The following is a 27,569-nucleotide window of genomic DNA, read 5'->3' on the forward strand; positions in this document are numbered from 1 at the left end:
ACATGAAACTCTATCATTAATAGCATTATCACTGTCCTCCCATTGTTCATCGATTTTCTCGAGCGGGCCCAGTAATGTCTCCATCGTGAGACTTTGTTGTTACTGTGTTTGGCATATCGAATACGTCACGGGGAGCTTGCCCGGCTTTGCTGTGCGGGTGAGATACTCTCAGTAGCTTGCCGGGCTCTCCGAGAGGGGCAGAGGAATCGAACTCGGGTTGACCATGTTGGCTGTGTGCAAACAAACACCTTACCCACTGTGCTATTGCTCCAGCCCAATAGCATTATATGTCAAATAAAATTAAAATTAGTAATTCAATAGAAATGACATAAAACATATCTAAAATAGGACTACTACATTCAGAATGAAGACTTATTTTTTGCAAATTAATATTTCTCAGGCTCCTAATAATATATAATACATTCCTTTCTGTAATATTAACTTCTATAACACAGCCAGTATGAGTTCTTTCATTTCTTTTTTTTTGTTTTTGGGCCACACCTAACTGGGATCATAGTTTCTTATTGGCTCTGTGATCAGGGGTCACTTCTAGGAGTTCTTGAGGGACAATGCCTGAGGTTGAACCAGGTCAGCTGCCTGCAAGGCAAGAATCATACCCACTGTACTATCTCTTTGGCCCATCCAGTTTCCAATTTCTTTTCCACCACTTTATTTAAACATTGTGGTTTAAAAAGTTGTTCCTGATGAGTTATTACAATTACTCAATATTCTAACACCAGTGCCACCACCACTATCATCATCCTTCCACCATTTTCTCCATTTCCCCAGGAAAGCTTTTGTCATATGTTTCAAAGTTTACAGTTATCTGTATGAGTATTGTGTAATCCAGAACAAAATACTTAGTAACTAGTTGGGGTTTCATTACTAATTCTAAACAAGGAAATATGTCAGAAATCATGCACATGCCACATGCTGCCAAAGTATTTAAAATCCAGCGTTGTTTTCCATGTTCTCATTTGCATTGCCTTTGATACCTCAGAAAATTATGGGTAGCAACACAGAATGAAACTAAGGCTGTCCTACACATTCTAGAAACCAGAAATAAACATTTTTATTTTTCCAATTTGTCATAAACTTAAATTTGGGAAGTTTTTCTATTTAACATGGCCAATTTTATCACAATGTGTTTAATTTTCTCATTGTTTTTTATCAGTTGCAAACATGCTAATATTGTCTCTAATGATGTTTTGTAATAAAAGATAATTTCATTGTGTAGTTGGAAAGAAACTCAATGGACTTAAATAGAAAGTCCAGTGTGCAAGTTTATCTCTGACATGTGATTAGATAATTATATTTGTCATTTATATGTGAGTGGAGTTGGAGCGATAGCACAGTGGGTAGGGTGTTTTCCTTGCATGCAATCGACCCGGCGAACCCAGCCAAACCAAGTTGATTCCTCTGATTCCTTCACCCATCTCGGAGAGTCTGGCAAGCTACCAAGAGTATCCCGCCTTCAAGGCAAAGCCTGATAAGCTACCCGTGATGTATTCGATATGCCAAAAACAAGTCTCACAATGTTACTGGGCCTGCTTGAGCAAATCGATGAACAGCAGGAGGACACTGAGAGTGATATGTAAGTGAATTGAGGTAATGATAAATAGAACAAAGCATGCATTTTCATCTGAGATTGAGAATAAGAGATACTATGCTTTGAATACATTTCAGAACCAGATCTGAATATTGTATGTTTTTATATTTTAAACATCGTGAATATTTAAATAACTATTATTTAAAGTACCAGATCAAAATTATTTTTCTTTTCCAAGAATAGTCTTGGCTCTCTATACTCTCTGCAGATAGATTTCTCAAAAATTATTTTTATGGTTACTTAAGTAGTAATTTAAATATGATATGGCTCACTATTGAAATAAATCTAAAGGTTAAATTTATAATTTGATATATTTCTCTGGATTTTTAAAGATATATTTTAAAGTAAGGATCACATTTAACATTACTAATTATACTCAGAGAAAACAAACTATTTAATAGAAAAAATATATATTAATAAGACGATCATATATATGTATATAAACCACACCTGTTGGTGCTCAGGACTTAACTCCTAGCTGAGTGCACAGGAATCACGATTCCTGGTGCAGTAGTTATATTTTACAAAGTAAACTAAACAATTTGGAGGGAAATGATTTGAGTTCACACTGTTTTGAGAGATAGTGATACCTTAGGTGTCAAGATATTAAGAACAAGTATTTTTCTACTTTTAACCACATCATTGATATATGTTCAGCAGGAAATTTGATTAAGTACTCAAGTACTGATGGAAATACTATGTATTCCAATATTTGTATTTACATGTTAAACATATGTGAATGATATAATAATAATTAACATTTTTTACTTAGGGAATTATATGCATTGTTAGAGAAAAAATAGGGCCAGGCCCAGTGAAGACAAGAGCCTTAATTCTTTTATTATTTCTTCAGCCCTTTATTTCTACATATTTATGATTCTACGGTTGCTTTCTGACTGACCATAATTTCCCTCTCATTTTAGACAAGTATTTATTTTTCCCTTTTGTCCCCCTAAAATTAGAGAAGTGCATTGTACCAATCCTGATGAATCTGGCAAATTCATTTAATATAAATATAATTTTGTTTACTATGATATTATTCACATATATTTAAGATGCAAATACAAATATTGGGATATATATATATAGTATTTCCATCAGTACTTAATCAAAGTTCTTTTCATTTCTCTTGTAATTTTAATTGAAGCACTGCTATTCATTTTTAAAATCTTTCTTAAAAGCGCCAAATTTTAACATATAAGTCAATTTGGGCGGGGGGTAGGGTGAGGAGAGATGGGGGAGGGAGGAGAGAAACAACATCAAGAATTTTCCTCCAGAATTAAAAACAATGATGTTCATTCCTCCGAACAACCAAATTTGAAGTCTATCCAAACAAACAAACAACAACAAAAAAAGGAAACCCACACAGAACAAAAGTAACAAAAATCACATTCTAGGGGTTCAGTGCATGAGCGGCTCTTACAGCGCTGCCTAAGCATCCTTCAGCTGACTTTCGAAAAACAACACCCTGGCATATCAAAATAGACATTTTTCCATGCGTTTTTTTAATTAAAAATAATTTAAAAAAACTTGAAGGAATTCACAATCAACTGCCTGACTCATTTTGATGGCATGTACAGCATAGGAAGGCTATTTGCAGCATAGGTGCTCTGAGGGTCCAGCTCTTCAAAGTTAGCTTTCTTCCAGACAGTGTAAAATACCCACAATTCCAAGTTTGAAAGGACACAGACGATTTCCTTTGAGAATTCCACAGGACAATACAGGCGCCCGAGCTGTTCTTCATAGACTGACAGGGCTTCCGTCAAATTGGCACAGTTGCCCTGTGTGAAATATTTCCCGTCTTGTTTCAGTACTTTCATGGAGAGGTCAAGAATCAGTCTCAGAAATTCCCACGTGGGATCTTCTTTGGGAGCCGTGGAGATGGGAACAGCTGTCAAATCATTAATCACGTAGTCAAACTCCCTCCCTTCTTTGGTGGACCTCTTCAGTACTGGAATACAGTCTTCTATGAGAACCTGATAGCAGTCTCCTTTAAGATGGTCTAAGACATCACCACACGTTTTTCGCATGAATTTCTTTCATCCATCAATCACCATTGGGTCGATTTCTACCATAGTGATCATCTTTGGTTTCAATTAGACTATTTCACATAATACGCCCCCGTCTCCACCTCCCAGGATCAGAACATCTTTGCCAGCATAATCTTCTTTGCCACTGCCCATGATGGTTTGGGTGTATGCCAAATCACTCTCTGCCAAATTAACGTCCCCACTAAGGATGAGGATATTCCCAAACTGCTTAGCGTGCAGAATTCTAATGTTCTGATAAGGTGAGTCTTCATCATACACCACTTCATCTATGTCCTACTCAACCAGGCGGCCAGCAGCGGTGGGCCAGTATCTGTCAATGGCACCTCCTCAAACTATGGGTGGCAACCGCTTGACCCGTTCAGTACAGTCCTGACTCAGTTCCCTCATTCTTTCTTCTACTTTGTTCAAAAGGCCGTCAATTTCTTCTTTCAGGTGTCCATCGCCGTCATAGCTCTGAAAGTCCAGTAACACCGATCCATGTGGGTCACTGTCACTGTCCTCCCGTTGTTCATCGATTTTCTCAAGCTGGGCCCAGTAACGCCTCCATTGGAGACTTTTGTTGTTACTGTGTTTGGCATATCGAATACATCACGGGTAGCTTGCCAGGCTCTGCTGTGGGGCGAGATACTCTTGGTAGCTTGCCGGGCATTCCGAGAGTGGTGGAGGTTGCTTGCCAGGCTCTCCAAGAGGGGTGGAGGAATCCAACTCGGGTAGGCCATGTGGCTGCATGCAAGGCAAACGCCCTACCGCTGTGCTATCGTTCCAGCCCAGTCCATGTGGGTAAATTCTCAAATTAGCAAAGCTGCCGTTTTTGCCGATGTATGTCGCCAAGTAGCCATGGTCTTGCCAGGTGTGCACCGACTCAGTCACGCTTTGCTCCTGGAAAATGGGCTGCAGGCCTTTCAGAATGGTCTCGCCATCAGCTTTGGCACCAAGCATGAAGTCGAGCGAGCATGAAGTCGAGTGTGCTATGCGGATCTGCTGCCATGACGAGGGGGAGCCCTGGGCCATGTCTGGGGGGCTGCGGGTGCTGGGAGTGAGGCATGACTGGGGAGGGACGAGGTGGGAGGGACCGCGGAGCGACCCGGCGCTGGGGCAGGTGTGGGTCTGCCTCTGGGACAAATGACAAGAGCAGCTGATTGTGGAGCGAGGGGTGGCACCTTGGGAGCCGCGCTTCCCTGGTGTGCGTCACTCTCAAGATTCTTTTTAACGCATCGCTTTATCATATCAATATTATGGTTAGAGGGAGAAAAAAATCTGGCCCTCGATATCTAGATACTGGGATATTATCATAATCCCATAGGTAGTATGTCCTTAAATCATTTGCCTACCATCATCTTTAGTTTGCTTTGCTGTGTCAAAAGTGTGATCCCTGTGTCAGGAGTGTGATCCCTGAGCACAGAGCTAGTAATAAGTACTGAGCATCATTGAGTGTGTTCCTTACTCCCCAACAAAAAAGGAGAGAGTAACTATGGATTAACGGTTTATCAATAAACATACACAACTTGTTGTGTTGTGGTTGTTTGTTTGAAAAATAGAAAAGTTTATTGGAAAGTAAGTAGAAGAGAAAGAAATTCCTGGAAAGGGGAGGAACTTAGTATAGGACTAAATTGAATCATGCAGAAATTGTAAACTAGTCAAATGTTGGAGCTTTGTGACAGAGAAAAAAAAATATATGCTTTGGGGGAAAGTGCATAAAAAATAAAGAAGGTAAGGCTGACAAGTCTGAACCTTTGTAAGTGAGCTAATGGGTAGGTACCTTTAGATGATTTTAAGTAATGCGTTTCTTGAGCCATGATTCACAAAGTTACTGATAATTGACTTTTAGTCATATAGTAATGCAACACCAATCCCTCTACCAGGGTCAACTTCCCTCTACCAGTATTTCCAAACTCCCTCCCTACCCCAACGCCTACTATTTCTCCCCCCGCACCCCTCCAGCCTGTCAACTTGACAGGCACATGATAAAATTGCAGTGGTTGTCCCTTAGTTCTCATGTTGTCAGTTTTGTTGAATCTGTGTTTTTTTATATATGGCTATGCCCCTCATTCATGACTCATATAACTGAGGCCCTGATGTCTGTTTACACCTTACTTCTCGTTCTCTTCTTCCCCACTTGGTTTCTTTCCTTCACTCTGAGTCTCCTCTTGAAACACTGGGGTCAAGGATGATCTAGGCATCCCCTTTTTGAACTGTCTTAAGTGACACTTTTGGAAAAGAATTCTCAGGCATACTTCATGAAGAATCTAAGAGGGAAAGGCTTGAATTAAAAACACATTTAGCACTACTTATCTCTCATAGGGACAATTAAAATGGTAAGAGAAAAAAGACATCAAGTTATCTTTTCTGAGGAGAGAAAATTGTATTTGTGTAACTATAAGTCATTGATCAGAAAGAGAGAATCAAGTTTAGCTGCAAGAATATATACATTTAACAGTTTTAGCTGAGCTGAGGATTTGGATTAAAAATGTTTGACTTCTTTCAGAGAAGGTATGGTAGTACATATAAATAATCATTCAGCTAACGTTTTGTGATGAATTTTAAGGCTTTGGCATAGAAAATATATACATATGTATACATATACATATGTATATATATGATTTTTAATTTTGCTCTTTGCTCTTTAACAAACTACTTCAAAACTTATGGTGTCAAATAACAGTAACCATATTTTTTCCTCATTGTACTCACCAGAGACAGTTCATTTCTGTTCTGCATCAGCTGACAAGGCTTTTCTGAAGGTTAGAGTATCTATTATCAGTGTGATTCCCTCCTATGGTGAGAAGTCGGTGCTGTCAGTTGAAAGCTTAACTGAGACCTTGAACCAGGAACTTTATTTCCTCTCATAGGCTGATTAAACTTCCCCATAGTAAGGAAGGTAGATTTCAGAACAATAAAAAAGGAAGTTAAATGCACTTTTATTTAAACTTGGGCCCCCAAACAACATAGTATCTTTTCTACAGATTTTATGTTTCAAGAACACAGCTAACCCATAGTCAAGGTGAGGGGATGTTGACCCTCAACAAAAGATGTTCCAATTATTTGGGAAATTTCTTCACAATGTAATAGCCAGTGGACTGTTGTCCTGCTCACCATGTCCTTGGGAACATTAGTCATAATTTTATATCTGATGGATATAAAATGGATATAAAATGTCTTCTTTGTTTTGTTTTAACTTTGGCAAAACCTATTGCCTAAACTGTGTGGATTGAAAGACCAAAATTTTATGATGAATAGTATCTGAATTTATAGTTGGAAAGCCACATTCACTAAATAACAAATTTCTTACAACAATCTGTTGGTTTAGCCCTATGTATAGATCTTACTGAAACCCCTATATGATCATCTTGAATATAATTCTTTAAATAACAAATTTCATGTGGCAGACAGCAGATTTAGCCCTTTGCAATGCTCTTACAGGAACTATCAGATGATCATCTTGAACATAATTTTGTAATCTTACACCCTCTAGTAAAATATCTAGAGCCTAATATATCTTCCTAATAATCTTTGGATAATACTGACATGGTACATGTCTTTTTGAAATAACACTGGAGATTTGAGATAACTCAAGGATCGTCTAATTGGCCTGATTCTTACCTCCCTCCCTAAAGACCAAAATAACAGGAATATGTTCTTGCATGTTAAAACAATAATGTAACTTCATCCATAATTCTCATTAATGTGCCACTTTTTCATGAATTCACTCTATATTTCTTAGCTCATAGTAGCTTTTTAAAAGCATAACTTGATTCTTAACAATTAACTCATGAAACTGTCATTGTGACCTTGGAAAAGGTGGGGAGAGACAAAAAAAATCAGAAAACACTTGACACTTGCACATTTGTAAAGTGGCGTATACAATAATGTCTATTTGCAAGATTAATTCATTTGATAATATTTAATATTAAAATGTTTTGAATACTTGTTCAGAGATTCTAGCTACTTCTATACATACTTGACTAAAAAAAAATGGCTTGTCTCTTTTGGTGAAGGCTGTCCTCTTTGACCAAGTATGCAGCTTTTGAAGGGATGCTCATGCAACAGTGAGGGAAAAATAAGAAACTTATATAGCAGCCCAATTAGCCGAATCAACCCTGGCAGTGAATGGGGTGACAGAATGCCAGATGATTCCACCAGATAACCCTCATCATAAAATGTTCTTGAATGAAATATGATATATTTTATTATTATGATCAAAGTATAATATAAATTTTTTCATAAAGCAATTTAAGTTATAAAATTGTTAAAAAGTATCATCTATTCCAAAAATTTCCATAATTTAATAAAATGTATAGCATGCATAGAGCACTGTGTTCTATATATATGCATGAATATGTGTGTGAGCATATATTTGTAATGCATATATATATATTTGCCTATGTATACACACACCAAGGTCAAGCAGAAATGGAACCACTAGGCTGCTCAGAGAGAATCAAATTTAGACTGCACACAGGCAAGGTATGTGATCCATTATCCTGAATGAGTTCACCAATGATCATAAGTATAACTCATCTAATCAGTAGCTTCTAAGTATTTACATGAAAGAATGAATGATGAAATTTTGTCAAACTCTTGTTGTTTTGCACATCATTCGCAATTTACTCCAGATTTTATTTCATTATATCATAGAACTTCTGAAGACATAGACATATTGTAATATTTTTCAGACTTTTTACTAAATCTCTTGTGATTCATTCCACATTACTATTTTTTGAGCACATCTAAGATTAATATTTTTCCAGGATTCTTAACTGTAGTGAAAATGGGTATTTATTTTTTTGATATGGAAAATATTACTTCTCAAAATTTGAAACATTCCATATCTTACACTATATATCAATTTTAGTTTATTCCTAAGCTGGCTTTGAATTGTATCTTGTGACTTATTAGCAAAGAAAAAAAGCTTCGGAATGCAGTGGGCTCATGTATCTGTAAGATTTTGGAGATAATGAATTTCATTTCAGGGGTAGAAAGCTTAATCTTCCATATAAACAAACATTTTCCATATAAACAAACATTTTCAAGATTTTACCAGTTATTTGTTTAAAGTTCCTATTACATTTATAGGTTTTGTTCTTTTTAATATTTTTCAATATGAACAATTTTAACCATTTTTCTCAATTTTATTGTTAAAATTGCTATAGAACCATAAAACTATAAAACAGATAAAATTGAAGCCAAATTCTATTCTTTTGTTGCAATAGTTTGCTCAATATAATCAGATATTATCCCTTTATTCAAATTGAAGTTTGGCTATAAATGTAACTACACAGACAACAACCATAGACAATTAACTTATTTTTGTTGTGTCCGGATAGAGAACATATACCTATAATGAGCACAGACCCTAGAACATATATATATATATGATATATACAATATTACTAGAGATATTTACAACTTTTAATAACTATACATTATATTTGTCAGTTATTCATTTTCAAGTATTGACTATATAGTGGATGGTTGAGGAATAAGAATATAGATGAGTGACTCATAAAATATGAGGTTAGAAACTGAGCTAGGTGATCAATTCTGTCTGCTTTAGAAAAATTGGTAGTCTCAATTATTTCAGCTATCAAATTTACTTGAAACATTTCATCACTTATTTTGTATTTTGAGCTTTTAGTGTCATTGTTCCTTGTTTTCTGGAATTCATTCACGCAGCGTATTATTAGAAGATCCATTTGTTTTTAATATATTTGTTAATATTTTATAAATTCACCAATAGATTGCACATGAGCCAATGCAAAGATATTTATTTCTTTTAGCAATCAGAACATCTAATAGGAATCAAGGCCTGTGATGGTGCAAACATCTTTGTATTTGTCTGCTATGTTTTTTGAGTGTGCCACACTATGGGAAAAGACAAGAAAACCACATTTATAGCATTACTTATTAAAATAAATTTAACAGATTGATTAAAAATAAAGCTATGTCTGTTTATAAAATAATAAAATGACTTCATGGAAAACAGAAAGTTCTAACTGAAGAGCTTAGTAAGGGAAAAATAGTGAATTATCACATAGAAAGTAGTAGAATTATTAAGTGAATCAAAATCAAGTAGCTTGTGGTGGTGAGAAAAAGCAAAGCTATCAGTTAATCTGAATAACAAAATGATTATGCAAATTGGAAATAAAGAGTGAACAAAAGAGTGACAGAATGATCACTGGAATAAAGCAAATAAAAGGGCTTATAGCAGAAGAATTTGCCCATATCACTTTAAATGTAGGTTCTGAAAGAATGGACAACATCTATGAAATATGAATTTTGAAGTTCATCTCAGAAGATATCCTGACCATGGAAGAATGTTTTCAAAAAAGTAAAGGTCCCCTAAATAATGTCAGCGGTTTTAAAAGTGAATTCTCTAAACATTTTCAATCATATAAAATCATAGTGAGTTCACTGTTCTATGTAACTAAATGGGGTAAAAAAGAGATTTGAAGCACTTTTACGAATTATAATAACATAGTAAAAGTCCTTAAAATTTTCACATGAAAAGAAGTAAACCGGGTCAGGGCTGATAAAGACAGTATTGGAACACAGGCCTAATATGTGACTTTTACCGCCAGAACTTCATGGATGGCTGGTTAAGGCCCTTTGGTCTGAGCAACTACTTACTTGAGCATTGCTGGTGACCAGAGTATTAAACCATGAGGCTTTCACTTTTGGGACAAGAATTTTTTGGAATAGCCTTGAAATTCTTGGGATTCTGAGGTAGGTGATTTTTGTGAATTTTTTTAAAATTAAATTCATATTAATTATAGTCAAAGAATCATGACAGTATTGTGAAGAATTAATAGTATATTAATAAATACTATACACTGTTATGTGATAAAAGGCACCTTATAAATTTCAGTATGGATCTATATTAGATCATATATCAATATAATGGCATATTAATAGGTAAAACAAAATTAAGTTTTATTTTAAAAAACATAAATTAATCTGGCAGAATTTCACACTGTACTTTAATTGAAAAGAAAAAAAAGAGGGGCTGGAGCAATAGCACAGCTGGTAGGGTGTTTGCCTTGCATGTGGCTGACCCGGGTTCAATTCCCAGCATCCCATGTGGTTCCCTGAGCACCGCCAGGAATGATTCCTGAGTGCAGAGCCAGGAGTGACCCCTGAGCATCACCAGGTATGACCCAAAAAGCAAAAAAAAGAAAAAAAAGGAGAATCTATTAGAAATGGAAAACAGTATATTTCTTTGTATATGTACCTCAAAAAATAAACCATGATTAATTATGAAACTATTTCTTAGTGATTTGCATTACTTAAAATTTTTAGGAATATAAAACTTAAAATTTATGTTCTGAAAAAAACTAAAAATTATATTATGAAAGTTAAAAGATGTTCAAATATAGGATCTGATATAAGCTATTGGATTCCCTTGCATGTTACCAACTTTAGTTTGATCCCAGAACCACATATAGTACCCCAAATGCTATAAAAGTGATTTCTGAGAACAGTTAGGAGTAGCCTTGAGACCATTGGACGTGACCCCCCAGCCCCCAAATAAATAAGTGAATGTAATATAGAGTAATTTTGCAATGAGATGATGTACATAATAAGTCCAAGGAATACAACGTGAAAATAGAAAGATACTTCAATAAAATCATGTATTATAAGGCTGAGAATTTAGAAAGTAGTTGTCTGTGAAATAATGGTTTATAAATATAACGTATGGTAAGTTTAATTTGTAAAGTAAATACCTTTATCTAAGGCATACACATATATCAGCCATAAATATGGAATAAAACTTACAGGAGAGAAATTTAAAATAAGATTCATGGTCACGGTCCTCCCATTGTTCACCGATTTGCTCTAGTGGGCCCAGTAATGTCTCCATCATGAGACTTGTTGTTACTGTGTTTGGCATATCGAGTACATCACGGGTAGCTTGCCAGGCTCTGCGGGTGAGATACTCTCGGTAGCTTGCCAGGCTCTCTGAGAGGGGCGGTGGAATTGAACTCGGGTCGGCCATGTTGGCCACTTGTAAGGCAAACGCCCTACCGCTGTGCTATGGCTCTAGCCCAAAATAAGATTACAGTGTATTAATGAAATTTCAACCAGGGGGATGACATCATGTTGATATATAGAAATATTCAATATTTATAACATACCAGTTTTTTTCTAGATCAGTTTTAAATTCTTTTAAAATATTTGAAAATATCAAAACTTCTTGGAAAATTAACAAGTTCTACTAATGCTCATGTGAAAAAATAAGCATGTGAGATCTGCCAAGAAATAATTTTGAAAAAGAGTATAGATAACCACATTAATAGCTTAACATTTTACACTTCAATAATAATTTAAGTAACTTGTATTTGATACAGATAAGTAGATCTAAAGCCATTCATGATTGTAGAAATATCATTTTAAATAATGGCCAAATACAGGTTAAATTATGAAAGTTTAAGAAAATATCCCAGAATTACTGGGGAATGTGACCCTGTCTCTGATCTATTTTAAACTAAAATACACATAAATAAAATATTTGGAAAACAGTGATGCCACGGAATTAAATTTTACTGATCACAGTAAATGACCAGTGAAATATTTAACATCAGCCTGAGTGCTTATCGTTTCCTGTGCATAATGTTAAACTCAGAAGCCATAATTAAAGGGTGGGGAACTTGACCACATTAGAAGGCAGAAGAAAATCATGAAAAGAATAAAAAATATTAGAAAACTACATGCTTGATTTAATTGAAATATAGTCAATACAATGAATAACAAAAAAAAAAGAAGTCAACACCCCCCCCCCATAAATTTACAGGGTCATAAATGAAAGTTTCATTATAAATGAATTTCAAATAGCTGATAATTTTTTAAAAAATGTTTTGGTCTCCTAGCAGTAATCAGGTGATCTAGGACTTCAATGGGCCTTGTGCTTAGGGGCCTTCAATTCTGCTCTGAGATGCTGGAAACCCTGCTGGGAATTTGACCTGAAGTCAGCCTCATGCCAGGCAAGCACTTTAAAACCCTGGTACTATCTTTCTAATCTCTAACATGTTTAACATCATAGAAAATGTTGGAAATTGCAATTTTTCCATGTTAGCAAAGATTTATAAGAATTTCAAAGTTCAAAGTTCATTTATGAATAATTTTGCAAGGTAGACATTCCCAGACTTTTAGGGAAAAGAGGGAAGAATTATATAACCTAAGTGACATCATATCAGTATTTCAAAATAACAGCAAGAACTGTTCAAATCCTGTTACTCAGAAAGTTTAAAACAATTGGATAAAAATTCTAAATGTTAATTAATGCCCGGGCTGGAGCAATAGCACAGAGGTAGGGCGTTTGCCTTGCACGCAGCCAACATGGCCAACCCGAGTTTGATTCCTCCGTCCCTCTCAGAGAGCCCGGCAAGCTACCGAGAGTATCTCGCCCGCACGGCAGAGCCTGGCAAGCTCCCCGTGATGTATTCGATATGCCAGACACAGTAACAACAAAGTCTCCAATGGAGACGTTACTGGGCCCGCTCGAGCAAATCGATGAACGGGAGGACCGTGACCATGAATTAACGCCCAGGTAATTAGATCACTGGGTGCGGCATATGCATGATTCAGGAGTTGGAACCCTAAAGCCTCACGCCTTCCTACAGCAGTACTAAGGATTGAGTAGCACTATGTCTGAGTCTGAGAATGGAAACACCTCTCCATTTTGGCTAGGTATCACCAGGAGTGGGCCCTGGTACCCCTGAACATTGCTAGAGAGCCTCTCCCTCCCAGCAAGAAAAAAAGCAAACTGTTGCTTAAGCATTATTTTTAGTTTCTTAAATTTTTCAACTATACCCTTCAGAACTCAGGGATTACTCCTGCTTCTGTGCTCAGGGATTATTCCTGGCAATGCTCAAAGGACCATGACCCTCTGTCATGCTGGGTAGGATTCACTCTGAGTCAGCTTCAAACAAGGCAAGCATCTTATCTTTTGTATTCTCTAACTCCTTAGTATTAATTTTAACACCAAAAATGAATCTAAAAGGATACTAGTTAAATAACTTGCAGTATGCTCACAAATACTTTATAGAACTTGGAATACTTTTATGCACTTCCCTGCAAAGCTTCATGAGTGCAAATTAGAATTCTAATAGAAAATAAATTTATATGTGGTTATACAACTAGAATAAAAGTTAATATGTAGTACTTTCTTATATAAGTATGTGGAGATGACATATTAACATACTAGAGACTTTTTTTGCAAGAACACGGAAATCTTTATATGCAGTTTCTATTAAAATGTAAATAAGACAAGAAAGAACATTTTACTTTTTACTTTCAAAAGTTAACGCACTAACTTCTTACTTTATAAAAATCTAAATGTACATAGATATCAAAATACCTGTATTTCCCTGTTTGAAGCAGTAGAAAATGTATAATTTCAGAAGCTCCTCTCAGTCTTCATCATCACGAATTTCCACCCTAAATTACCTCTCTATAAGAGACTGTATTATATAATTGGCTTCTGGGTAGCAGAGATGCAAAGGATGAGAATTTTGGACAAGGGACTTATTTGAGGATGACCTTAAAAAACAGAGCATTGAAACCAAAAGGATTTGACAAGTTGGGGCAGACTCAAAGTTCATCCCTGACAATTTCTGAACTGAGAAGTGGGAGTAGTTAGTCTGTTTTAGAGAAATGAGAGAAAGGTCAGTAAGGACATGAAGTAACGTTGTCCTGAGCTTGGGTATCATAAAAGTGCAAGTCATTGTATCACTTATCAGTACTACTGCAGATTAAAATTACATTTCTTTTGTTTATATTGATTTATGTTATAAGGCTGTAGTTGCCAATGTTTTTAGTATGGCTTTGGCACATTTTCTATTTGTTTCATATGTGTATTTTTTATTTTTAATGTAATTTTTAACGTAATGTAATTTATTTTATATTATTTTTTTATATTTTGCACTGTGGTTTACAGAACTGTTGCTGACAGAGTTCATACATAATACTTTATCACCTCCTCCTGGATTAATGCTTCCTTCTACCATAGACATTACCCCCTCCATGTCCTACACAGACAGAATCATCTCTCTCATATGGGGGAGTAAAAAACACGTAATGATGGAGTAACAAATAAACCAAAGACAATGAAAGCAAAGTACATGAGAGTTGGTTTTCAGTAGGAAACATGCCACTTGAGAGGGACTGATGGGTAGAACAGGGAGGTGGCAATGTCTAATAGACTACTTTAGAGCATTATTATTATATTTACATAAATATCATGTAGTGAGTATAGTGTTCCCATGTAACTTTCTCACCTCCAGTTCCAAAACTTTGCATTGCTAAAATTGCACTATAGTCTTTATTATAATTTTGAACATATTGTATTGGATTTTATATAAATTTAAGTCTATAGTTTGAATTCAGATCACTGTACTGCACAGTTCCATGGGTTTTAAGTTCATAATGTCCTGTATCTATTCATTGTAATCATACCACACAGAATAATTTCACTGTCTTAACAATCTCCTGTGGTCTGTTTATTCTTCCTCTCTACCTTGATCCTTCTGAAAGCCTTTGATTCTTTTAACTTATTTTTTTGGATTCTTTTAACTTTTTCCATATTTTTTTTCTATTCCAGAATGCAAGATTGAATACGTGTTATGGAGCCTTTTCATATTATTATTATTTTTTTTTACTTAACTATATGTTTAAGTGTCTTCAATGTCATTTAATTACACAACAACTAATTAATTTTGTCACTTTTTTCTTTATTACAAAATACTTTCACTGTATCACTGTCATCCCTTTGTTTGTCCCCTTGTTAGTAGATTTACTTGAGCAGGAGCCAGTAACATCTCTGTTCTTCCTGGCCCTGAGATTTTAGCAGCCTCTCCTTACTCATCTTTCTCAACAACTCTCCTTACTCATCTTTCCCAACGATTGAAGGCTCTTTCAGAGTCAGGGGAATGAGACCTGTTATAGTTACTGTTTTTGGCATACTGAATACGCCATAGGGAGCTTGCCAGGCTCTGCTTGTGCGGGCAGGATAATCTCGGTAGCTTGCCCGGCTCTCTTAAATATATATATATATTCCTCTCCATGATTTGTTGTTTACTGTCTGATCCCCATCAAATCTGGTGCGGTAATTATGGAAAATGGGTAGGAAGTGTTTTATGATATGTCTGGAAATCAGCCTGGCGCATGGTGGCAGTTGGGTTGTGGAGGTCGTCTGCCGGGGCAAGATCCCTTGGTGCGGGGAGTGCTCTCACCTGCCCCCCTCTGAGGCACTCCAAGTGAAAACAGCCTGGTGAGGAGTTTGGTAGCATGGTTATGGGAGCCTCATTTTATGCTCCCTTCCGGGAGAAGCAGCCATGAGTTCTGGAGGGTTGCCAATGAGGAGATTATCTGGTGTGGGCCGGATGTGGCTTATGGGTGTGACCCCTGGGTCACAGGAGACTGGGGGAAGCAGGCAGAGGATCTGGAGTCCAGAGTCCAAGATCACAAAGTCCTGAATTACCTGGGTTCTGTGTGACTTCATGCGTGAGGTGTGGCCTGAGCGTCTGGAAAGCGGACTTTATTTTTGCATAAATATTTAATTGTGTAAATTATTAACAGGCCATCCATATTTAACCATATTTGGATGATTTCTTCCAAAAAGACCAATATACCAATTTACTTTACCAATACCACTGAATTCAAGATTTCATTTTTCACATTATTATTTTGTAGTGTTTGGGTTCTGAATTTTAGACATTCTAATAGATGTTTATTACTGTCTAATTTTTTACTAAATTTTTAATACATATACAGAGTATTTTTTTATTTTCTTTTTCTTTCTTTTGACAACTGTATGTCTTCTCTGGTAATGTGCATGTTCAGGTCATCTTTAAAAATTGAATTCAGTGGTTACATTGTGGAATTTTGATATTTTGAGTTGAAATTCATATTTTATTATCTTTTAGAAGATATTTAGTTTGAAAAACTTTCCGAGTTTCTAGCATAACTTTTAATTTTCATTAATATCCTTTAAATAAAGAAAAAATTCCCATTTTAAATTTGTGGGTTTTTATATTGTTGCTTTTTGTTTTATGTTTTGTTTTAATTTTTTAATTTTTTTTTACTTTTTGAGTCACACCTGGTGATGCACAGGGGTTACTCCTGGCTCATGCACTCAGGAATTACTCCTGGTGATGCTCAAGGGACCATATAGGTTGCTGGGAATCGAACCCGTGTCGGCCAAGGCAAATGCCCTACCTGCTGTTCTACCGCTCCAGTCCCAATTTGGTGTTTTTCTTTCTTGCATTATGGTTCGTTAGTTGTATCTAAAATGTTTAGAAAAAAAAGCAAGAATACAAAGATATTCCTTATAGTTTAAGTTTTATATCATTTTGAAATCAATATCAGCTCTCCAACTGTGTCCCTCTTTAACATAAATGAGCTATTTTAGGTCTTTATCCTTTTTTATCTGAAAATTAACCTCCTGAAATTTTACTAGTGTGTTGAATTTTGTAGATCAAAATGTCAATAACCAATGCTTTAATATTGAGCTATTCCATTGAACATGGTGTCACTCTCCATTTTAAAGTCTTTTATTGATTTCATGAACATTAAAGTTATTATATATATATCCTATATAAATTTTGTTTTACTTCATACATAGGAGTAATTTGTATGCTAATACAACTAGTATTTTTGCATTTAATTTCCTATTGTAATTTTTGCTGGAAGATAGAGAAGGGTGGCTCTGTATATTAAACTGCAGTTTAACTATTCTGATAGGTTTTGTTGCCAATTTTTTAACACATATACATATGTATACATATGTGCATGCTCATGTCTTGTTTGAACAAGAACAGTTTTGCTTAAATTTACTTGTTTTTAACCTCTTATTTTATTATTGCTACAATTTTGAATCGGAATAGTAAAAGGAGATATCTTTTTATTTTATAAAGGAAATATCTTGGGTGTTTTGTCTTTTATCATTAACTATGAGAATAGCTCTACGGTATTTTTAGTAAGATGAGAAATTTCTCCTCTCTCCTAGGTTGCTGGGAATTTATTCATAAATGGATTATTTAGTTTTCTTAAGCTTTTTAATGCATCTGTTGGTATGATTTTGAATATAATCACTTTTACCAGTGACAGTTTATTATTATTTTTAAAATTTTTTCATGTGGATTAGACAGGAAATCAAAGAGGAAATCAAAAGATTCCTAGAAACGAATGAAAATGAGAACACGAGTTACCAAAACTTATGGGACACAGCAAAGGCTGTGTTAAGAGGAAAGTTTATAGCTCTACAAGCATTCCTCAGGAAGGAGGAGCGAGCACACATAAGTAACCTAACCTCACAGCTTAAGAGCTTGGAGAAGGACCAAAAAAAGGAGCACAACCCGAACAGGAGAAAGGAAATAATAAAACTCAGAGCAGAGATTAACGAGATGGAAACCCAAAAAACAATCCGAAAGATCAATGAAACCAAGAGCTGGTTCTTTGAGAAAATTAACAAGATTGATAAGCCTCTAGCAAAACTCACAAAGAAAGGGAGAGAGAAAACCCTAATAAACCGAATCAGAAATGAAAAGGGGGTCATTACAACAGAAACCACAGAAATTCAGAGGATCCTCAGGGAGTACTTTGAGAAGCTTTATGCCACGGAACATCAAAACCTCGAGGAAATGGATAAATTCCTAGACTCCTACAGACTCCCAAGGCTGAACCAAGAAGACCTGGAATACCTGAACAGACCTATCACCATCAAGGAAATTGAAATGGTAATAAAAAGTCTCCCCAAGCACAGAAGTCCTGGCCCGGATGGATTCACTAGTGAATTCTTCCAAATCTTTAAAGAGGACTTACTCCCAATACTCTTTAAGCTTTTCCACGAAATTGAAATATCAAAAACACTTCCAAACAGTTTCTACGAAGCAAATATCACACTGATACCAAAAGCAGACAGAGATACCACAAAGAAAGAGAATTACAGGCCGATATCCCTGATGAACACAGATGCAAAGATCCTCAACAAACTACTAGCAAATAGAATCCAACTACTCATCAAAAAGATCATACACCATGACCAAGTAGGATTCATTCCAGGGATGCAAGGATGGTTCAACATTCGGAAATCAATCAACATAATCCACCATATCAACAAAAGAAAAGATAAAAAGCATATGATCATATCAATAGATGCAGAGAAAGCATTTGATAAGATCCAGCACCCCTTTATGATGAAAACCCTAGCCAAAATGGGTATAGAGGGGACCTTCCTCAACATAATTAAAGCCATCTACCACAAGCCTACAGCAAGCATCATCCTCAATGGGGAAAAACTGAGAGCCTTCCCTCTAAGATCAGGGACGAGACAGGGATGCCCACTCTCTCCACTGCTGTTCAATATAGTACTGGAAGTACTTGCAATAGCGATTAGGCAGGAAAAAGATATTAAGGGCATTCAGGTAGGAAAGGAAGAAATCAAGCTCTCACTATTCGCAGATGATATGATACTCTACTTAGAGAACCCAATAACTTCCACCAAAAAACTCTTAGAAACAATAGACTCGTATAGTAAAGTTGCAGGTTATAAAATCAATACCCAAAAGTCCATGGCTTTCCTATACGCAAACAGTGAGAGAGAAGAAAGCAACATGAAAAAAACAATCCCATTCACAATTGTGCCCCAGAAAATCAAGTACCTAGGAATCAGCTTAACTAAGGAAGTAAAGGACCTGTACAAAGAAAACTACAAAACGCTACTTCAGGAAATAAAAGAGGACATGAGGAAATGGAAAGATATCCCCTGTTCATGGGTCGGGAGACTTAACATTGTCAAAATGGCAATACTACCGAAAGCATTGTATAAATTCAATGCAATCCCTATAAGGATACCCATGACATTCTTCAAAGAAATGGAGCAAACACTCTTGAAATTTATATGGAACAATAAGCCCCCACGAATAGCTAAAGCAATTCTTGGGAAAAAGAAAATGGGAGGAATCAACCTCCCGAACTTCAAACTGTACTACAAAGCAGTAATAATTAAAACAGCATGGTACTGGAACAAAGGCAGAACTGCAGACCAATGGAACAGGGTTGAATACACTGACATCTCTCCTCAATCATATGCTCATCTAATCTTTGATAAAGGTGCAAGTAATGTGAAGTGGAGTAAGGAAAGCCTCTTTAATAAATTGTGTTGGCATCACTGGACGGCTACATGCAAAAAAATAGGCTCAGAACTCTGCCTAACACCATGTACAAAAGTAAGATCAAAATGGATTAAAGACCTCAACATCAGACCAGAAACCATAAGGTACATTGAAGATAAAGTTGGCAAAACCCTCCATGACATTGAAGCTAATGGTATCTTCAAAGATGCCACGCCACTGGCCGAGCAAGTGAAAACAGAGATAGATAAATGGGACTATCTTAAACTAAGAAGCTTCTGCACCTCCAAAGAAACAGTGACCAAAATACAAAGACAGTCTACAGAATGGGAAAGGATATTCACCGAATACACATCTGACAAGGGGTTGATATCCAGGATATACAAAATACTGGTTAAACTCCACAAGAAGAAAACATCCAACCCCATCCAAAAATGGGGCAATGAAATGAACAGAAACTTTCTCAAAGAAGAAATCCGAATGGCAAAAAAGCACATGAGAAAATGCTCTACATCATTAATCATCAGGGAGATGCAGATCAAAACCACAATGAGATACCATCTCACACCTCAGAGACTGGCCCAAATTCAAAAGAACAAAAGCAACCGATGCTGGCGTGGATGTGGCGAGAAAGGGACACTCCTTCACTGTTGGTGGGAATGTCCACTGGTTCAGCCCTTCTGGAAAACAGTATGGACGATTCTCAAAAAATTAGAAATTGAGCTCCCATTTGACCCAGCAATACCACTCCTGGGAATATATCCCAGAGAGGCAAAAATGTATAGTCGAAGTGACATCTGCACTTGTTTGTTCATTGCAGCCCTCTTTACAATAGCCAGAAACTGGAAGAAACCTGAATGCCCAAGAACAGATGACTGGTTAAAGAAACTTTGGTACATCTACACAATGGAGTACTATGTAGCTCTTAGAAAAGATGAAGTCATGAAATTTACATACAAGTGGTACAATATGGAAAGTATCATGCTAAGCGAAATGAGTCAGAAAGAGAGGGATAGACATAGAAAGATTGCATTCATCTGGGGGATATAAAGTAACAAAGTATGAGATTAATACCCAAGAATAGCTGAGATCAGCACCAGGAGGATTACTCCATAACTTAGAGGCCAGCCGGGTATCCTAGAGGAAAGGGCTATTCAGATAGAGAAGGGAGCACCAAATAAAGGATGTTTGGAGGATCCTCCCAGGAGGGGAGATGCATGTCGAAAGTAGACTATGGACTGAACATGTTTGCCACTCAATGCCTCTTTTGCAGACCACAACACCCAAAAGGAGAGAGAGAACACAGGGGATTGCCCTGCCACAGAGACGGGGGGATGGGGGGATGGGGGTGGGAGGGATATTATCCATGGTGGTGGAAAATGGGCACTGGTGGAGGGATGGGTATCTGATCATTGTATAATTGAAACCAAAGCACAAAAAATTGTAAATCTACAACTTTAAAAAAAAATAAAATAAAATAAAGGGGAAAAAAAAACAAAAAAAAAAATTTTTTTCATGTTGACTGAATCTTGCATGTTGGAAATAAATCCCACTGTATTATGGTATAAAATTTTAATACATAGTTGTATCCAATTTGCTAAATATTTTGTCATATTTTTCCATATATGAGGACATAAAATTTGCCTTATTAAAATTTTTTACTAAAGAACCATAATTTTAAAAATTGTTTTTATTTGTCTGGCTTTACAAGATGACTTAGAAATGTTTGTATCTATTTACCATTTTTGGTAGCTCTGTAGTGGATTATACCTTGTCTTTGTTAAATGTCTGGTAGTATTTGTGAAAGCATAGAGGTCTCTTGCTTTCTGTTTGAAAACTTGTTAATTTTAGTATAATTATCTTTGTGTATATTATGATAAATTGCATCTGCCAAGGAAGTAGCCCATTTTATCTGAGTTATTTGCTTTTTTTTGGAGTCACACTCAACAGTGCTCAAGACTTGCTCCTGGCTCTTTGTTCAGTGTTCATTCCTTCCATATGAGGGGACAATATGGGTCCAGCAATCAAACTCTGGTCAACTGTGTGCAAGGCAGGAAGATGTCTTATGCACTATATACATTGGACTAAACTTTGTGATGCTCGGAAGTTATTCCTGGCTTTGTTCTCAAGAGTGACTATTTCCTGTGTTATGGGTTGAACTAGGGGTTGCCACATGTGAGACAAGAATCTTAGTTCCTTTAATATACTTTTGATTGTCATAGAATCAGTAGTGATAGAATCAGTAACCATGACTCTTCTCTTTCCCCCCTTTTTTTTCTATTGCTGGGGGTGGGAGTGGGGAGACCCTGGGTCCCCTCTGGTTGGTTCTTGTCAGCAGTTCAATGTGAGATGCCACTGATGCAGTATTACTACTAAGGTTCTGTAGTGCCAGGGAATATAAAGGCCACCCATTGGTGTGTTTCCCTGGGAGCATCTGGTGATGTTAAGGGGACATGTTCCAGGAATCTCACCAGGATCACTGTATTTGAGGAATATGACTTAAGCCTTGTTTTATTCCTACTGTTACTAATTTCCAATTTAGTACTTTTCAATCTTAATTTTATTTATTTATATTTTGATTTGGATATGTTAACATATACTAAGAGGACATGGGATTTTCAATGGTGGGGAGAGGCTGGAAAGATAATTAAGGCTTTTTTCTTGCACATGGCTTATCCAGATTCTATCCCTGGCAATATATATGTTTATCCAAGAATAGGTAGGATTCTTTATGCACAGAGCCAGGAGTCATTTCTGAGCACAGTAAGCTGTGCCTATCCCCTGCCAAAAAATGTTTTTAATAGATGATTAATGAATATAATACAGATCTGGCTTTTTTGAATGAATATTAATGGGATGCATCATACATATAAAAGTACATAGGAAAAATGAACAGATTGCATTGTAAATGTGAGGAAATATACATAAGTACTTGAAATTTTAATGTTCAGTTATACAAATCACATAATGAGAAAGGGCTCTTAACTCTCCATTAATTATTAGCACTGTTTATCAAATATCTATTCAGACTATCTCTAGAACACAGTATTTGATCAGTCCATGTTACTTAGAATTACTCATTTTTTATGAACAAACTAATGCAAAAATAAGACTTCTAAGACTATAGCCAATTATGGTGTCTATATTAAAATAGGCAACTTAGAGACTACATAATTAATTATACTCTGATTTGGAGTTATTTATTATTACCAGAACCTTACATTTTCTCTACATAATTTAATTAAAAATTAGAGCTAGAAAACCGTTAGGGGTACTGCCATTCATTAATTTATTTAAATTTTATTGAGTAGCACCTCACTGTAGCACTGTTGTCTCATATGTTTGCTCAAGCAGGCACCAGTAATGTCTCCATTCGTCCCTGTCATGTGCTAGTGTAACCCAATGGCATCTGCTCACTCCAGGAACACAAAGTGAGACTTGTTTCTGTTTTTGGCATATTGAATACGTAACAGGGAGCTTGCCAGGCTCTGCTGTGTGGGAGGGATACTCTCTATATCTTGCCGGGCTTTCCAAGAGAGATGGAGGAATCGAACCTGGGTCGGCCGCATGCAAGGCAAATGCCCTACCCGCTGTGCTATTGCCCCATCCCAAAATTTTATTGAGTGCCCAAACTAATTTTATTTCTAAAGAAAAAATATTTGTTAAAGATAAAAATGGGGCATCCAAAGTGATATTACAGTAGATAGGGAGCTTGCCTTGCACATGGTTCACTTAGCTATGATGCCATGATCCACTCATTGTCTCTTGAGCTCCACTAGGAGTGAGCACAGAACACAGATCCAGGAGTAATCCTTGAGCACTGCCTGCTATATCCCCCCCAATACAAAACCAAAAATGGCAACAAAAACCTTGGTATTAAAGAAGCAGAATAACATTCTGGAAATAGATAAATTTGGATCTTTAACACAAATAGCACTTTATAAAGTGTTAAATCTAATATAGTCTCTGGATTTTATAGTCTCTGAGTCTTGGCCGCTGATGGGATTACAAGACTCAGAGACTATAAAATCCAGATCCCGGACGAGAACAGTGCAGTCTCTGCCCTCGCGCCTGGGTGTTCCTTCCCGGAGTCCCTTGGAGGGGAGCGGGTTGAGCTTTCCTCCCCGCCCCGACCAGGGCTCCGGCAGCCGAAGACCTCCAGGACCAGCCACCACCATGCTGAGACCACTCTCCGCACACGTGAAGGTACTGGCAGAGGGACAAAGCCACGCGGGTTCCGGGGCCGAGACCTCCAAGCCTACTCGATTTGGAGTCGAGCATCTTCCACCCAGATCCTCCAAATTCCAGTAGGCGGGGGTCACACCCACCACCTGGCCCCCTGGCGCCGTGTAATCCCATCAGCGGCCAAGACTCAGAGACTATAAAATCCAGATCCCGGACGAGAACAGTGCAGTCTCTGCCCCCGCGCCTGGGTGTTCCTTCCCGGAGTCCCTTGGAGGGGAGCGGGTTGAGCTTTCCTCCCCGCCCCGACCAGGGCTCCGGCAGCCGAAGACCTCCAGGACCAGCCACCACCATGCTGAGACCACTCTCCGCACACGTGAAGGTACTGGCAGAGGGACAAAGCCACGCGGGTTCCGGGGCCGAGACCTCCAAGCCTACTCGATTTGGAGTCGAGCATCTTCCACCCAGATCCTCCAAATTCCAGTAGGCGGGGGTCACACCCACCACCTGGCCCCCTGGCGCCGTGTAATCCCATCAGCGGCCAAGACTCAGAGACTATAAAATCCAGATCCCGGAACCGCGCGGCCGCATTTGCGGCCGCGCGACATCTTATTATCTCATTCCTACTTTGGACAAACTTGCAGGCTATCGAATGTAGCCTGCCCACAGGGCAGAGTCTGGCAAACTCCCCGTGGCCTACCAAATATGCCAAATACCAGTAACAATGATGGGTCTCATTCTCCTAAAGAGCCGTGAATATAATCTCAGGGCTAGGATGAAAGAGACGTTACTGGGGCCTGCTCGAGGCAATCGACGATTAACAGGATGATGAAAAATGAAAAAAAAATCTAATATGTCTCACATGTGTTGTGACAGATAACAAACCCAGGGTTTCACAAACAAAAGGCAAGTGCTTTATCACTGACTTAAATCCTGTACTATAAAGCCATAACTTAATTAAAAAAATCTCCAATTTGATGTCTCTTAAGATAAATTTATTATCATACAATCCAAACCAATTACTTTCATAAACAAAACAGTGAGCTCAAACATTAGGAAATAATAGGTTTTGGCATTTGATTAGCTGTGTGATACTGGGTAGTCAATTTGCTTAGGTTTAAAGTAATTTAGATACAATGATCATGCAAATTTACTTCTATATAACCAAGTACATCTAAGGGAAACAACTGTCAAAAACAAGAATATTAATTGTGAGGAAGAATATGAACCATTTTAGTTTTAATCCTTTTTCTGTTTTCCTTTTTTTTCCCTGCTAATTCTTCCTTCTTATTACATTATTTTCCTCTCTGAACACCTCTATCACCTTCCTCCATTCTGTTCTTCTTGAAGTATGGGGAAGGTAATTATGTATATAGAATCAACAGTTACTCTTAAGTTTCAGATAGGTTTCAATAAAATGTTAAAACAGTGCTAGTATTACCAATATTGATTTAATTTGCAGGGAAAGCAATGTATGGAATTAATATTTACTTATTGCTATTTTAGAGAAATATATGATGCCCATTCTTTCAGAAATGGGAATGCTTTCAAATTTGCTGAAAAGTTAATAAAGTATACAATATCACTATTGTTACATGTAGATCACATTATATATGATAACATTATATTGTCATGTTCTGCCTTCTAAGGCTATTTATATTACTCTGCAGTTTATAAAGTCTTTGAAAATTAGCTCTAATAAATAACTTTTGGATAATTGTTGCCAAAATAGTCTTTTCATTATCAAAAATGTTTACCATTTATTATACTTCATGTCTCTCTATAAATAAAGATTACTCTCTAAAGTCTTCCAAGTCTGTGTTTTATAGATAGGAATTCCTTTATCTCAAATTGTCAGATATTGTCTGATGTCAATGCCAATGGTAGTCTAATAGTATGCTAACCTCATTTTAATCTTAAAGGTCTTTCTTTTGGGGATATAAAAATATATAGTTTATCAATTTACAGGCCATCATGGATTTCTTACATGTATCAGAAGAGGTGCAGTGCCGTTGACTTTTTTTTTTTAATCCAGCGTATGGGTTAGTCCAGTTGAAAGACAAAACTGAGACTTTTATATTTTCCTAGGTACATCTTGAGTTGACTGGTTCAAATTGCAGCATTTCTCTCCTTCAGGAATAAATTTGTCAGTTTAGGAATTAGTAGATAAAGTAAATTGCTTCTTGAAAGACTGGATCCTTGCTGAAAAATTAGACTGATTTAAGGAGTAGAACTTGCCAGTTAAACTTGACTAGAATATGAAATTATTGAATTTGCAGAAATAAAAAAGCTTTGTTTGGTTTGTCAAAATTAAATAATAATTAATTAAAACCATTTAAAACTATGATCCATGTCTGCATTCACCCTGCTTTAGTCTAGTGCTTGCTTTTATCAAATGAGTGTGCATAAGAAATCTTTCTTGATTTAATAAGTGGCAATTTTTTGATGAATGGGTTATGTGTGATGACATTTTGGAAAGTATACACAGTGTTAATTTCTTTTCCTGAACTATGAAATCCTTAATGTTTTTGCAATTTACTTTTATTTTTGATTAAAGAAGTATTATTGAATGCAAATAGAGATTAATTTATCAATATGGCAAATATTTAAATATGAAAATCTAGTAAAGGACAAATAGAAAGTAAGTAAAGGCCCTCCCGTTGATCATTGATTTGCTCGAGCGGGCCCAGTAACGTCTCCTTTGGAGACTTTGTTGTTACTGTGTTTGGCATATCGAATACGTCACGGGGAGCTTGCCAGGCTCTGCCGTGCGGGTGAGATACTCTCGGTAGCTTGCCGGGCTCTCCGAGAGGGGTGGAGGAATCGAACTCGGGTCGGCCATGTTGGCTGCGTGCAAGGCAAATGCCCTACCACTGTCCTATCACTCTGTTCCAATGGTTTTGATATATGTTTATTTTGTTTCCCCCCATTAACAAGTCAGGTTCACAAAAAAAGAGGTTGTACTTATTGATATTTTGCTTTGTCCCTGTGGATCGAAAGAATCTAGCATGCAGAATTTCCTTAAATATTTGTGAACAAATGGCATTGCTATATTACTTAAAGCTAACATTGTTGATAATGAGTGTTAATCATTTAATGAATAAACTGCTACATAAGTTGTGGAAAGTTCTGATGTAAACTTTATCATTTAAATTATTATAAACAGATCCTGAGAATTGGCCTTCAGTAGAAAATTTACCACACAGAGTGGGGTGAGATGTGGGATATCCGGACGAGGTGGGGGGAAAGAAAAACTCTAGTAAAGGGTGTGGTTTTGGTGAATGTTTTATAAATAAAACTCTTCATTAATACTTATAATACAAAGTGCCTGAAATAAAATACTAAAAGTAAATTATGTCTAAATATAAAATAATTACAAATTAATGGTAAGGAGAAATTAATGCACTAAAATACAACTTTTCCCTCTGAGGCATAATAATTAAATAATTCCACATATATATTTTAATGAAGACTATACACATTCATTGTTTAAACCAAAAACAAAATTGGGAAAATTTGTACCTCAACTCACTGTATACTTTGGTTAGCCTATGTGGAACTTTTCATATTGGTACATTGGTATTAATTAGTGAAAAAATG

General features: G+C 36.6%; 1 protein-coding gene and 1 pseudogene across 1 annotated transcript in view; one reads left to right on the forward strand and one right to left on the reverse strand.

Annotated features, from left to right (window-relative positions):
* The window catches only part of SGCZ (sarcoglycan zeta), a 1,114,038-nt gene that overhangs the window by 132,771 nt on the left and 953,698 nt on the right, over window positions 1-27,569 (forward strand). The window lies entirely within an intron of this gene.
* Window positions 3,169-4,671, reverse strand: LOC130023700 (spermine synthase-like; annotated as a pseudogene).

Source organism: Sorex fumeus, unplaced genomic scaffold (assembly GCF_029834395.1).
Source record: "Sorex fumeus unplaced genomic scaffold, SorFum_2.1 ptg000024l, whole genome shotgun sequence".
In the NCBI taxonomy this organism is placed as follows: Eukaryota; Metazoa; Chordata; class Mammalia; order Eulipotyphla; family Soricidae; genus Sorex; species Sorex fumeus.